The 16,189-nt window shown below is 38.5% G+C and overlaps 1 long non-coding RNA gene across 1 annotated transcript in view; it reads right to left on the reverse strand.

The window, feature by feature from the left end:
* Nucleotides 1-2,866: 2,866 nt before the first annotated feature.
* The window catches only part of LOC310905445, a 209,793-nt gene continuing 196,470 nt past the window's right edge, over nucleotides 2,867-16,189 (reverse strand). Inside the window, exon 5 of the long non-coding RNA XR_014589044.1 lies at nucleotides 2,867-8,046. This is a non-coding gene — a long non-coding RNA (uncharacterized lncRNA). The remainder of the gene's footprint in view (nucleotides 8,047-16,189) is intronic.

The raw sequence follows: 16,189 nt of genomic DNA on the forward strand, positions 1-16,189 counted from the left end.
GTGGCCTTTAGGTCTAATATTTATGACAGACAGACTGAGCTTTGATTGACCACCTAGTGTATAATCATTCTGTAAATATCCACAGCATGCTATGCAGTGGCACTGACCCAGTGGGTGCAGTTTTATTGCAGTCTTCATGCCTGCTTTCACATTATTATGCTGCTGTGGCCTTTTGAGCATAACATTTAAAATGAATGGACTCCACACTGGGTAGGATTTACCTATAAACTGTCATTTCTGTTTATGCAAACAGTCATGACTCTTAATGAGAATTGACTCAATTGCTGGTGGAATACTGCTGCCTCTCCAGCTAGAAATCACAGGCTTCTAAGTCTAATTTTAGGAATCCAACCATTTTAAAAGGTAGATTAAAAGAGATTGAATTTTGACACATGAAACCAGATTTTCAAGAGAACTACATGTATGGCATATCACTCCAATATAGATAGTTCCTATTACATGTATTTTTTATGCATTCCACTCATTGCACAGGCTGTTAAGAATCTGCCACCTGGGGCTTTGATTTTCATAATACAAGCAATTCCCCATGCAAGTGCATGGATGAAAATCATCTCGTGTAGTCTGCAACTGAAGGTCTAACACAAAACAGTTCTGTGCATGAATTTTGCTAACGCCAAATCTAAAAAGTAAGCAGAGTCAATTTCCATCACATATTCTGAAATCCTCAGTTTAAGTCGTACAGTGCCATCAGAAGAGAAGTTTGTATCGGAGGCAATGCAGAGCAGTAGCAGCACCGGAGGGATATTCTGAGAAAGGCAGGAGCTCTCCTCTTCCTGCCCTCGTGGGGAGGTGTGCTTCAAACTTCCCCCACGGCCGGTGGCATAGCTGGGTTCTTGCTTCCTGTAGCTGGATAGATCCTTCTCTCTCTCTTGGAAAATGGCACACCGAGTGAGATTGGCAGTAAAGCATTCTGAAATCCATTGGATCTGGAAGGTGAAGGCAACAGAAAGGAGGAAATGTCTCTGTGCCTTTTTCTGACCCTGTGTAGAGGCACAAGCTAGATGTAGCTGGCCCTCACATATACTTATTTGGCTATCGCCTTTCATTTTGTTATTTTTGCTTTGTGGCAGAGATAGTACAGTCTCGTAACATCCTCCAGCTGCCTTTATTCATTGTCTTGAAAACCGTCTGCTTACCAGACATGTGATTTTCAATTTTAAAAAGCCCTCATTATTCCCTAAATCCTGCTATTCTTGAGGTATTGGCCTCTAGTAAGATGATAATAATTCCCCATTGGCCTGCTGATGGCTGAGAGTTTTTTCCCCCTTTTTATGCTTTAATAATTCTATGAATACCAGTAATGAATGAGCCACAGACGTTGTGTTCTTGCCTTTCTCCCAGTGCTAGTTTTACTCTAAATATAAAATGAGTTGGACCTCTTCTAAGAATTATTAGGATTGATTCCTTTCACAGGTCTTTAAGCCTTTGCGGTTTGGCAAGCCAAACTTACAGGCTTCAGTCGCTGTGCAGCCAGTGATATTTACTTTGCATGTGATAATTCAAGTCTAAAGTTCTTTGTGCAGGGCAGGAGGTCTTCTGTTTGTTTTGCAAACTCTGGATTATAAAACCCTTTTGTTTTTGCTCATGTAGGCTTATACTTTCTGTGCTGGGCTTTCATCTGGTGTAAATCAGGATCACTTCACCAGGCTCACTGAAGCTATCCAGTCTTCTACAAACTGACAATCTAATACATGGATTTACAAACAGCAAAGCCCCGAAAATCTCCACACTGTATTTTCTTGATTTTGTTTGTTTTCCATGCAAAGCCAAAAACTGACGTAAGCTTCACGGAGAGGTGAGTCTGGCCTAAGCATCAGAGTTGTAGCAGAACTAGAAACTGGTCGGTTTTCACCAGATACTGATTTTTTACTAGGTCATAGTTTTAGGCTAATTCCCTAGGAGTCGTGTACTTGTTGAGCTTATTCAGTGGGATTTTTATCTCAGAACATGCAGGCATATGAAAACATGTTTAGCTGCTAATTGCTTTGTGTGTTCCCTGTGTTTTTAAGTATGAAGAGTCGATTTGTCTCCTTGGTAGAATGAACCTTGCACAAAGGCAGACCCAGCAGGACAGAGCCCCTTGTTTTGTGGTGGTCTGCAGGCTGCAGGGGCTGCTTTGCCATGTCAGGAAGGGAGGGAGAATAAGTTTCATTCCTCACTTTGCAAATGATTTTGTGCTTTTCACCAGAAAAAATGCAGTTAGCAGGGCCAAGATGACAAGTAGCGACAGTCTGTGCAAAGGGAGATTCTTTAGAAGGGCTGGTCACAGCAAGAATGGGTTAAAAAGTTACTAGTTCAAAACACTTTCATGCCTTAATTTAAAAGTGGCACTTGAGAGATGCAAAGTGCTTAATTAGTCAAGATTTCTAAGTCTTCCCACTTACATATATTCTAATCGTAACCCTCATCGTTTAGCTCCCTACCCCCGCCTTTCCGTGCCTGGGTGCCGCTCAGCAGCCCACTGGTAATCTGCCTGGAGGCTGTGACCTGCTGCCCCTGCACATCAGCAGAATCGCAATGACTCTCTTCTTATGTGAGTTTTGTTAGACTGGAACATGCAGCTCAGAAGCAATTGCTGAACTCCTAACATCCATGCTTTAATTTTGCAAACCTGCTTTGTCACTTTGCTAACTGTTATGTTCCAAGTTACGGAGCAGCTCTACTTCTTTTCTGCTAGTAGTCAGTTTTTGTTGCTGGATACTACATTAGGACTTTCGGTCCCTTTCTGGTCATTAAATGGCTTGACCCAAAGCCTCCTGAAAACAACAAAAGTCATTTCATTAACTTCAGTGGCCTTTGGATCAAACTGTGTCAGGCTGCATAGGGTGGCTCTGAAATAGATCTATTGAGAATTTTTTTCTTCCTTGGAAAATGTTAATGCTTGGGAAAAAACAGCTTTTGGTGAACTTCTTGCTTCAGGAAAAATGCTGAAAGGTTTCAAACTGCTGATGTGTCAGTGTTTTCTAAATGAAAACAAAATACACTTTGTTTCAAAATATAAAGGATATATTGGTGAAATATTTAAAAGACAAAACAATCCAACTGAAATAATGTTTCACTATTCTTCATCTGACATTTTTTAGATGTTCAGGAAACCCAACTTTCCCTCTTAATCCCAATTTTGGGTAAGAATATTTCACAGACCAAAATAACCCATGAATGTTTGATGACTGTTTTCTGTAGTTCTACTAAAGGAGATCACCTTTCCAGAACTTATGCCACTGTGCCATTTGCCCAGAGTGGCAATATTTAATGTGATAATAAGAGGAATGATAAAAGCAAAGTAGGAAAAATGACTGAGCGCCTTAATTCTAATTCCTAAATCTCTTCCAATCTGCAGAGAAATTTGTCATCTTTATTTTTATCAGGCTGGATATGCATAACTTTTCTCACTCCTACTTCACATTTTAAATCTTTGAAGTTTGGCATCATTTAAGTTACTCAGTTCTACATTCCTTCAAGAGAAATTATATCTTATCTAAGAACGAATGACAAATGCTAGATATACTACTCCACATGAAGCCTAACCATTGCCTTGCAAAGCAATAACACCGCCTGCTTTGATTCACATTGTATTCCCTCAGCTCACCTCCCACCAGCCTGTTTATCTTATTCACTAGCAGCCAAATATAAGGCTGAAAAAGCTTTTGAGATTTGTTTCTGTAACAAGTGCCAAATTTTCTATTCTGATCACACTGTTGACTGTCTTTTGTTTGTTTGCACTTCCTCATGCACTCTTTCTATTGCTGTCTGGGGCTTATTGTCTTAAATGTTCCCTGATTGTACCACATTTCTCTGTCCATTTATCTGGGCCCAGGTACACTAATAATGTAATGAAAAAGGATTTCTTCCTATAGGAGTTGTTAAAAAAAACACCAAACTGGTGTAAAAAACTTCACAGAGGAAGCCATTTGCAGTTCACAATAACAAGTTTTATTGGTCAATAAATCCCAGAACTATACTGCTTTGGTTTTTGTAGAATCTGCTGGCCCCTTATTTATTAACTAGTGATTTCAAAAATATAAAGCACTTTTAATTCCAGGGCCCAATTCACAGGTTTTGTGTTGGTCACTAAGACAGATGAGAGCTGCTGCTGAGGCTTTACTGGTGCCAGGAGAGGCGAAGATAGCTCCTCCTTGCCGTACCACCACTTAACACCCACTAGTATTAATGGCACAAAGGCAGGATTTTCAGGTAGCTCCTCATAGGCTCATCTTCTGAAGTCTATGTTCAGCATCCAACTGTGTCTTTAGAAAAACAGTCCTCCTGGTCCCCATTTAAGCACTGTAATGACTTTCTCATGGGTGTCTGATTTTGCAGTGCTCTTCATTGAAACTGCTAATTCCCTGCCGTCATATACCTTCAGTACACAACTGCAGTGTGTTTCCGTACATTTCAACGCTAAGAGAATGGACGTTAGAGTCAGCAGACACTGGTCTATTCCTGATTGGGAATTTGTCAGTAAAATTTCTTTAACTAGAAAAAGAAAGAAACAAAAGGAAGAAGGCATCAAAATCAAAGCATGGTCTAAGGATCAGTGTATCTTGACAGATTTCCTGTTTTAAAAGCAAAATTGAAAGGTTCAGATCTCCCATTTCAGAAGGCTGATGCTATCATGTGTTATTTTGATTGATCTGATGAAAATTGGTGAAGCAAGTAGCTTCAGCATTTCTTATCCATCATTTAAATTTAGTAGATTTAGATTGCCACACACACATGGTAAGTCTGATGCAATTTCACAGAGACCCCAGGCAGAATTTAGATATAAATCCACACTGTATTACTGCACTACAGTTCCTAGAATATTTAATTAAATTCCTCTTTCAGAAATAAACTTTTAAACCAATCTTGGAGTCATTATTTAGGTAAAATACCAAATGACAGCAAGACTGTGAGGATCAAGTCCCACCGTATGAATAGTGTAGTTTATAATGGTTTACTAGGCAGCAATGATTCAGTAATGCTGTTTGGTTTTTGTATTGTTTCTTTTAATTATTGTTGCCCATGCAACTTCAGTAGAAGCTGGCTTTGTATTAATAGGTAATATATTTAATTCTATCGGTATCCTGCTTACTCCTCTGTGTGATCTGTCCTTCATGCTTTTGCTTTAACCTGTTGTATTATTGATACATGAGTAATGAGATAAATAACACTTGCCACATCTTGAGCTCCCTATCTTCTTCAGGTGTGTTTGTCTTTCTCAGAAAGGAGATAAATTCTTACTTACTTTAGAGTGACATTTACCTTTTTCTGAAGAGGATGGAACATATGGAATGATAGCAAGCGATGGTGGGGGAAGAGAGAGGAATATCACCTTGGGCTTTTTAATTCATCCAGCTCAGTCAGAATCACTGTAGGGTACCAGTGGTTGCTTATGGGAACCACGTCGTTGTTGTCCCCCCCATATGCTCCTTTTAGCATCTGAGCATCCATTAGGAAATAAAAAAGACATTTGCACAGGGAAAGTTTAAAGTGCAGACCAGTGGCTCTGCCAGATCTGTTTCACTATGAGAAAAGTGAAAGTATAGAAAATAGCATGTCAAAAAGAACAAATGTTGCTAATGAAACATGCACTGCAATGAGTCTTTGCTGGCTGAGCTTTGCGGGAGCTGAGTCATCTCAAAAACTGTCTTTACTTTTTCACACTTGTGTTACATATTGTGTTAGGGGGATGATGACACTTAACTCCAATTGACAAGCACTTGTAGCTGAAGTGTTACTGTAACATTGAATAGTAGATGGATGATGACTGTTAGCAAACTATTCAACTTTATCAGCCCACAGATGGTCAGAGAACATGTTGATTTCTGAGTGGTCGAAATGTTTCCTGGAGACCTCCTAGTTTCCTTAAAATTTCTATTGAGAAATAGTTTGGGTTGGCAACAGATCCATTGCCAAGGCAGATAACACACTAACTGAGTATTTGTCTTGATTTGTAATGACAGATGAAAAGCATCTTCCTCTCTGACAGAATAGCTGTTTATACTTGTGTTGGATGCTGTGGGGGTCCTGATTTCACTGCTGAGACACAGAGGCTTCATCTTTCTGTCGTGTGACAGGGTTCTCACTTCTAGCCTTATCCAGATTATTCTTTCCTATGGGTATATTTGAAGGGTGTTTTTTGAGTGCAAATGAACATGCTTGAATACAAACAAGTTTCAAAATCTCAGAGGTTGCCACAAAATGGAATTGTTATCCTCTGATCAGCCTTATCCTACAACTGTTTCCCACTACCTGTTATTTGGATACTTTGGAAAAATTTATTCAGAAAGAGGAGATTTAATTGCTATTTTGCAATTTTAATGAATAAATGGCATTTCTGTTCATCTTTCTATTTACTTTCAGTATGTAAGGCAGAGTTCTAATGCCAAGAATGAATTTCATTGCTAGCAGAAAAAAAGACACTTCATTAATACTGAACTGTTATTGCTGGCATATGTGCTGGCTGGCGAATGTCTGTGATTATCAATAGAAATACAGCATTTCAGGCACAAGAGGAAGGCTGCCATTTTCAGAAGTAGCTAACAGTTTCTGTAAGTTTGATGTAGGCAAATGAAGAAAAGTTAATTTACAGAGCAGAGGCGTGGCTGAACAGGGAACTTTTGCTGTGTATTCAAGAGAAAAAGAGAGTTTATGACCTGTGGAAGAAGAAAGTTTACAGACAACACCAAGTTGGGGGGAAGTGTCAATCTGCCGGAGGGTAGGAAGGCCCTGCAGAGGGACCTGGACAGGTCCTTTGCATTATACAGTCATGACTAATTTTCCTTCACCTTTATCCCCATCATATTGTCCTACTGTGTACAAAGTTTTAAACAATTCTTTCAGCTCTTGCTATGGATATCTGACACCGCTTGGCTGTCTGATGCTATTCTCCCTAATAATTTTGTACACGTGATTGAACTTATAAAAATCACATAGCTAGCAATCTATCTATACAGTTTATATACCTGTTCTTACTTTTCTGACTATTAATAATCACACTAGTTTCAGGTTTACTACTAGAATTAAGATCTCACTTGAGTGATTCTTTAGCACGTGCCCTTTAACTATCATTTACTTCTCCATGATAGTTATTCTGGCTAATAGCTAATTCCAGTCAATTTTCTTTCTAATTCTTGAATGTATGTCATTTAAGAATCAAATGTTCCAGTGCTTGTGCTGTGTTACTTGAAAATACATCTCTGATCTGATTGTATCAGATTAAACAAGTCATACATATCCAATTATCTTCAGTTATCATTCTAGTTAGCATATAGCTAAGTATAGAAGATCTTTAGTACCTGTTCTCAGTTACCCATATAGCATTTTGTTTCCAGATTCAACTAGCCTGAAGTATTCGTATCTCTCTCCCAGGTCCCCGACATCCTTCTAGGGGTTTCCCAGCCACCTTGTATCACATAGGTGCAGAGGATATTGCATGTTTCCTTTATATTAGCTTCTTTTTTGCCTTATATTTTGACCTCAAACTGGTCAAATTTAACCCTCTTACTTTATAGGTTTATTTTAAACCCTTTTAGGCTAAGGAGTTTTTTTGTTTTGTTTTGTTTTGTTTCCTCTAGAATAGGGGTTCTAGAAAGCCTCAAATAGCAAGGATGCAAGTGAGAGGAGAGCATGACTCCATATGCTCTCTGATTTTCAGGAAAAACATCTCAGTAAATAAAAGACAGTGAAAAGACAAAGTCAGAGGTTAGTAACAGAGAAAATACTTACAACTAGTAAGTAGCTTTAGTCAGTTGACAGAGGGAAAGAAAAAAAGAATATGCACCTTTGGTGAACTAAATGGCAGAGCTCAGCCATTTTATGATTTGACAGCATTACACTTTTATTGAAGTGCAGTGACTGAAGACCATCAGTTACTCTTTTTCTTACACAGGCAAGTTCTTTAAACAGCTTCAACTTGTGGTGTTTTTCCCCTGGTCACATCCGCACTGAAGCATATTAGGTGTAACAGGATAAAAGACAAGTCTCTAAGTCTTATGTAATGCCATTGATGTCTAATGACAGCAAAATCTGGTCTGCTTTCATCTAAAAGCAGAAAAAATGAGTTTAGCACAACAGAGAAATATAGCAGTCAACATAGTTTAGAAGAGTGTGTTAATTTCAGCAGCGTTTATCAGAACTTAAGAGGGATTCACATACAGGAGGAATAAGATATTCTATAACACCAAGAATTCCTCAGTCCTTTCAGGAGCCAGAATACTGAACTTCATGTAACGGTAACCTTGTATTATTACACCAAAACCCACAGTCTTGTTGAGATTGGGAGGCAAAGAAAGGGCAGCAGTATTTCATTTTTAGCACTGACAAAAATACTGGACACTGGCATTTTGTGCAGCATTTAGTTTTAACAGACAACCACACGAAACAGGGCTATTTTGGCCCCTTTATATTGTTCCACGTTCATATTTCAAGAAAAAAATCTCTTATTTCTCTCACATAGGCATAATCAAAGCAGTAAACAGGTATTTTACATACGCTATGTAATTCCAAATAAGTGAAAAAGATACTTGACTTCTCCGTGTAAATATTTCCTAACAGGATCAGATCTTCAACTAGAGTAAATCCTTACTGAACCCATAAGACTTGTGGTCTGTGGACTGATTTTGTCCCATGTTTGCACATATATAACTTGCTCAGAATTCGAAAAACATGTAGAGACATTGCTATCCATGGGAAAGATGAGAACAAATTACTAAAATAAGTCAGACAACATTATCATTGCTTAATGTTCATAATGGGAGGTAGAGCTGTAGTCAAGTGACGCAGCGAGGCATATGGGGCTGTCTTCAGCTGTAGGCCTTCTGAGAGCTCACGTGCTCAAGAAGTTCTTGGCTGAATCAGGGCCTAGTGCTAAACGCATTTGTAAACTGGTGTTAGCACAGGTTTCTATTAAAACTTCTGCTAGGACTTAACAGGCGAAACTCAAGCCGTACAGCTTATTTTTAAATCAAAAGCATAAGTTGTGTTTTTCTAATCACTTTGTTCCTTTACCTGCTTTGTTTCCTATGAAGAAAGCATATGCAATTATAAACTGGAGTCCACAGCAGGCTGCAGTTCACCTCATCGGATTGTACCCGTCCTCTTTCTTTGAGCAATCACAGCACCCAGATGCCAAGCTGTTAAAATAGTTTTCTAGCTATAGCATCTGCCTTCAGATTGATCAGGCAGTTGTGTCTGAGTCAGTTATGTGGTTAAAGGGATAATGGACTGTCTGTGCTGTCTGGCCTTCCTGAATGCCAATTTCTTTTGACTTGCATTTCACAGTAATTTATGCATCTTTACCAATTGTTCAGAAGGTTTTGCTGCAGTCCACCTTGCTGCATTTCAGTATGCGGCAATAAACAAAAGCTTCAAACCTGTCTTGCTTCTAACTGAGGAGTGCCTATACCTAAGAATGTGGGTTACTTTCTTTCTTTTCTTTTTTTTTTTTCCAGATTCCCTGTTTAAACAACAGTAACACCAATTGTCTGCTGCGCCATTGTAACAGGCCCTTTATAATTATGCTGTCAGACATTTTCTCATGATTCTGGGCCACAGCAATTCAGTAACCTTTCTATTATGAATATTTCAATGTTTGTAGCTCTGAATAACACAGACTGGAATAACAAAACAAAACAAAACAAAAAGCTCCTTCTCCCCTTTCTCCCCAGCCCCCCAGCTCCTTTTTATAGTTTCAGCTATAGAAAGAATAAAAATTAAATGTTAGGTACTATCATCTGAGATTATTTTTCTCTTTTTTTCTCTATGTATTGGGGATAAATAAATATGATGAATTTATTGCGTGTGAGGTAAGCATTCTGATTTTTATCTTCTCTCTGCATGAAACCAATCTTCTCTGAAAGAACATTTGAATTGAAGAAATAGATGACAAATATAAATATGGATGGAAGTTAAAACTTTCAGTATAGGTGTGAAGACAGAAACCATCTGACCAAAAAAATTCATTATGTTGTTTCTGTTGCCAGCTTGCTGAACTGATGCACCAAAAATTCTTCAGAGGTAAACGAAACAGTACGTGAAAAAGTCAGAAAAAAATGGCATATATGTAGTGCTAATTTTATTATTTTGTAGTAAGTCACTCTTCATTGATTTCTTTTTTCCCTTCCAGATTTACTGATAAAAGGACTATTTTCTGGCAAAGAAACTTGCTGTGGGAGTGCATGTTGTACTTCTGTTTATACAAGATGTACACATGTATGTGTGCTCAAGGAGCACATTGGCTTAATAGTAACACAGCTTTGGGGGCTTATAGAATGCACATCCTATTTAAAAACATTTTCCTATCAAGCTGCAGATAATGGTTAATATACTGTAGTAAGTGTAACCTCATTATACATTCCTCTGATTTCAATTATTCACATGCTAATATTTTCTATTAATTTTTAAATATTCAGGTTTTGATGTAAATCATTATATTCATCTGAATAGATTTTTATATTAATTATTGAACCTTTCTTTATTATATGTAGTTCAATTTTCTTTGCTAAGAAAAAAAACAAACAGGTAAGGAAACTTTGAATTATACTACCTCTGGATGTAACATGCATCCATCTGTTTACACAGAGAATCTTCTATACATATTTCTGATTTTGTACATATTTTTTGTACAAAATTTGTAATTTATATTCATTACAGCTGAACCAAGAACTGAGAAAAAAACTTGGAAGATTAGCACGTGAGTGTGTGTGAGAGAGATTAATATGCAGAAACACTTAATGTCTCACTGACTAAAGAACCAAGAAAGAGATCAGAATGTGCACATCTATAGAAACATAATGATATGAGAGCGAGAAGAAAAAAAAGCCCAACATGTAGTGGCCCAGATTATATACTCTGTCTACTGTCTGGAACTTGGAGTAAGTTGAAAGGGTCCTGGATAGCTCATGGATACTTTAGTTCTGCGTACCTTCTCCCTCCACAGCGTGTTCAGGTTTGATTTTGCATGTGGAATTGGTTCTAAGTATATTTTTGGAATATTAATCAAGGGAGTTCATGTTGACTATTATAAGTTGTATCAGCCTCTTAAGTTGATGGAAAGAAAAGATACCTTAATCTGTTACTAAAATAGACATAAAATAGACATAACCTCTACAGAAGGAAGTTAGACATTTGGCTAAGAAGTGGCATTTTTTTTAGATATAGCCAAAATTTAGAAATAGCCAAAATAAATTCCATATGAAATGTAAAAAGGCTTGAGCATGCACATATATGTGTGGGATCTAGTACATTTAGGGTGTATTGTGTTCCTCACATCATGGAGAGGGTTACTATCATTTGTGATTTGCATCCAGTTGTTGTGGTAAGGTCAATCTCTCTCTCTCTCTTTTTTTTTTTTTTTTTTTTTTTTTTTTTTTTTGTGTCTCAGTGTGCCCTCACTGACTGACTCATGTCCCATGTCTGTTGTCTGCCCCATGGATCTCATCATTCACCTCTCCCTTAAATGCTTTTTTTGTCTTCTGTGGTGTCCTATTTACATAGTTTTGTTTTGTTCTTCTACAAGTATTACCTGTTTTCCTTGCGATTATTAATGAGGAGGTAAGAAATAATATTTATGTGGTTTTCCTCTGTGGATCTACTCCAAAAATCTGACTGAAGCCAATGAAATTAGCTACATGCCTGAAATACAACACATACTTAATAGCTTTTATGAGTGACGGTCTGTCTCTCTTTGCCGCTCTTCCCTTTTATTATATGCTCGTCTCCTTTTACACAGCTAGCTCTTCAGATGTATTTGTGGCATTGAATACACTTGATAGTAATTGCAGAAGTAGTAAGAATAGTACTAACAATGTGGTATTCTAGGTTGTTCATTTTATGCTCATTTCTATTTAATAAATGCCTGTAAATGACTCCGAAAAGCTGTAGTGAGAGAGTCCTTTAACAAGACAATTACATGTCACAAAAATCAAGCGATAGAAACCATCACAGCATCTTAAGTGAACCCAGTGCCAGTCCTCAAAAGATGTCAGCTTGTTGTTGATGCCACTGATGTCTGGCAAACACGTATTTTTGTATTAAATCCTGCATTGAGCCTCTTTAATTATGCCATAGATGAATTACAATTAATATGTAAATAGAGACATAAAACTAGGTTTATGACATGTGGCTATCAGTACCAGCAATCAGTTCTTACAAATCTCTCCCTTTTGAATGTCCCTCAAGCTGCTTGCTACACTATTTATTTTCTATGACTTTAGCTACCAAACTGCCAGCAAAATTCCAAGCACACTGTGGCCTGTTTGCAATTCACACATATTGAAAAGCATGGCAAATTATGATTCACTTGGCTAACTAGCAAGACAGCATATTGATGGCTTACTTGTACAAATATCTTTTCCTTCCACCATATTTTATATGTGTATCTATATAACTTCACAGATTTCTGTAATAAATTTTTTATTTAGAATTAGTCAGAAACAAAGACTCACAACAGAGGACACTTTCTTTAGCCATGCTACACAAGCACCTGACCAGAGCTTGTAGAATTTGCCAGCTCGACTGCATCTCAGTTTTGCTAGACGCATTTGCACAGCTCTGTAACTGTATATCAGAACTGGTCAGCAGGCAGATTTTCTTTTCCACAGAACAGTTAAGCAACCCCAAAATAAACCCCCCAAAAGCCAGAATTTTCACTGAGCAACCCCAACCCACATAAATCCTAAAACTGCAAATCTGTTCTTCACCCATCTGTAAATTACAATATTTATATGCTACAGAGATCATGGTGTGCATGGTTAGAACCAATGAAGAGAGTAAATGTCATACTTAATTAATAATGGTGACAAGCACTTCCTAGCATTGAAAGGCAGACTGCATCCCAAAACTGCACATTTCCAGCCCTACTGAGCACTGACTCTGAAAGTCAAATGAGCAGCTTTATCTGATTGTTGTTGTTATTAGGGATGCAGTGAAAGCAATGAAAAGTAGGAGTCAAAGTGAGAATTTAAATATACGTCTCTATGAAAGCTTCTTGCATCTACAGATGGAAAAGTCCTAAAAGAGCAAGCATGGGGATAGCTGGGATATACAGGAGCTTTAAACATAATTTATTTAGGTACCTGTTGTAGTGATATGCTCAGCTGAGCTAGTTTGTCTCAGCTTGGAGCTGGTCTGAGTCAGCCTGGCTCAGTCTCAGATTGATTTTTTTTCTTCCCCATTCATAGTCCCTGGCATTCAGAGCTGCATTTGCAGCCCAGAATCGGCATTTGCTGACAACCTTCCTTCTTTGCTTGAAGATGCATGTCTTGCAACACATTTAACAGTAACTACGGCTTGCCTCTCACATTTACATGTTTAAACAACGTTATCAGTGAGAAAAAATATGTTTAATAATTTGAAGTACAAAATGCAGAAAAGTTTAAAGACTCCAATTTTTCAAGTGTTTTTGAATGTACCCATTTCCATCCATCTTTATGCACGTAGGTAATCTCTTAGACTATGTAGTTTTCATTTGAATGATCAGCTTGCTTCAGTTTTAACTATGAAAGGCAAAAGGAAAAGAACAGTTAGTCTTGAAAAATCTGCACTTTTATGTAGTCACACCATAGTATGTCTGCGTTCTTCCAGAGCCTGATCCCTGACTTGAAGCCAAATGAATGTCCCCGAATAACCCAAAATGCACAGGCTTTCCCAGGCAACACTGCTGTAAGGCTGCTCCTTGTGGCACCATGGAATTTGCTGGCTTTCTCGCTTTTGGCAAAAATGTAACAGCCTACAAAGCCATGGATGAACGAACACCCAGTTCACTCGGAGACCTGGGCCTGCATGCATCGGTTGCTTACAGTTCTGTGATAATGAGCGACACCCGTGTGTAAGTCTGTGCTGCCCAGGCTCTCTTCCAACTCTGATTTCTGCAAACCCTTACTGGAATTGTGGAAATTCTGTAGGAATCGGTCAGGAGCAGGTAAAGCAGCAGCAGCAAGAGCAGGTCCTTTTCAGGCTCCCTCTAAATCGGATGAGGATGGTCTCATGCTGTTCTCACAACTGTCCTAATGTTTCCTGTGATGTCCCTATCACTCCAGCTTGGCTAGTGGACCTGAGGAGTTGGAGATGACTGGAGCTTCCCCTCGAAAATGTCCTTGAACATTCAGGCCACGGTGGCATGAAGGGAAGCCCTGGCAGAGCACTGCCTGTGCCAAACCAGGTAGCATCTGGTTTCTACTGGACACACAGCAAGCGCTGCTGTGCAAAGGTGTACATTAGGTAGATGCTTGGATAACTGTCGTGTGAAAGACAGAGTTGGGCTTTCTTGTGTTAAACTTGGAGAATTATTCCAATAATGATTACATTAATTGAGCTTTTATGCCGTAAGCTTTTAAGTTATGAACTTCCTTCCAACCTATAGCCTGACAGATCAGAAGGGTTGAAGTATTCTAGTAGCTATGCAGATTCTATCAGTAATTTTCAAAATTTATCACATTTAGAAGGAATCTATTAAAAATACAGATACGTTCATCCGCATCAATGTCTTTTTATACCAGTTCCCTACCTGCTTTTTGCTGCATGAGAAAAATGGATCATTTTTGTGACAAAATGCAAAGCTACATTATTGTGCTTCTCACTGTGAAAATGGCAGCAGGCCTGATGTTTGCTGGATTTGAAATATTTATTGTACTGCCAGAGGAATGCAAACCCAAACAATTTCACAGATAATTATGCCCACTAACTATATGCAAAAGGCATCCATTTCTCCTCCAGTGATACTATACACATATGGATCTTCTGTTAAGAATAATCAAGTTTACACATACATTAAGGAGCGACAGAGCAACAAGCTCTCCTCCTCTCCTCCATTAAAAACTGGACAACTTCCTTTGCAGATCAAGCTATTATAAAATTAAAATTAAAGTACTTCTCTGAAATCATAATACTTTCTATAACATATGTGAGAATGCAGAAAGCAGTTTGGAAAGAGAGAGAAACCTAGAGGGGTTGGAAGAGAGCCAAAACTATAAAGAACAATGAGTGGGCTTGCTGGTCTGTTGATCTTGGATTCTCCCCAAATATCATTTATTTATATGAGCTGCTGTTTCTTTTCTTTCTTCTCCTTCCCCCCCTCCCCTCTGCACCCTCTTCTCCCTCCTCATCCCGTTTCTTTCTTACAAGACAAGGACAAGAGAGAGAGAGAGAGAGAGAGCAAGGCAGTGCAGTAATTTTAAAAGGAGGATAACTGGGAATGAAAAAAAAGAGGTGTTTATTAGTACAGGAAATTGGTTTACAGCTTCATAAATTTAAAACAGGCATATCATATTGCACAGATTATGAAGTGTTAGACTGCTCTATTCAGGAAGCTGGACAATCTGCTTTGCAATGCAAAATGTACTTATACAAACACAGTGTGGATTTAGTAGAATGTTAGGGACCACTTAAATAAGGTGGACAAACACACAGAATCAGAGACTAGTTGAGATTGAAGGGAGCCTCTGGAGATTGAGTCTGACCTCTCCCTGCTCAAAGTTGGGTCAACAAGAGCAGCTTGCTCAGGGCCTTGTCCAGTCTGGTTTTAAATGTCTCCAAGTCCATGTTGCTGAATGAGGACCATCCAACGATGCTGAAAGAGCTACCTGATGACATTGGAAGGTTGCTGTCATGGTAGTCAGGGACTAGAAAAGGGAAATGTTATGCCCATTTTTAAAAACAGATGAGGAGGGTCTGAGAATATGTTGGCTGTAAAGCTTCAATTCAGTCCCTAAGAAAGGACTCCTGGAAAGCATTTCCAGGTACATGAAGAACAAGAGGGTGATTGGTATCAGTCCAACAAGCTAAAGGAGAGCTAGAGAATTAGGTCCAGATTCTTGTCATATTTTACACCAAAAAGGTACAAAGCAACAGATACCTGTTGTAGCAAAAGAATTCCTAAATTTCTAAGGAAAATTTCTCTACAGTGCAGGTGGTTAAAACACTAGACCAGATCAATTGTCAAGAGTTGTTGTGGAATAGTGTACTCGACAATACTTAGATCTGACTGCACTGAGCCCAGATCTAAATTTCAAGCTGACTCTGTTCTCTTGCATCATACAAGTATAACTATCTGGCACGCCAGTTGTCTCCCTTGGCATTTTGAAGGCAAGGAGGAAGTATGCTTTGGAGGGCTTGCCAGTTAAATCTCCTGCAGTGTTGCTGCTTTATAGGTAATTTCCATGCACCCAACTTTTGAACTTCACTATTT

Source organism: Anser anser (assembly GCF_964211835.1).
Source record: "Anser anser genome assembly, chromosome: 11".
NCBI classification, from domain to species: domain Eukaryota; kingdom Metazoa; phylum Chordata; class Aves; order Anseriformes; family Anatidae; genus Anser; species Anser anser.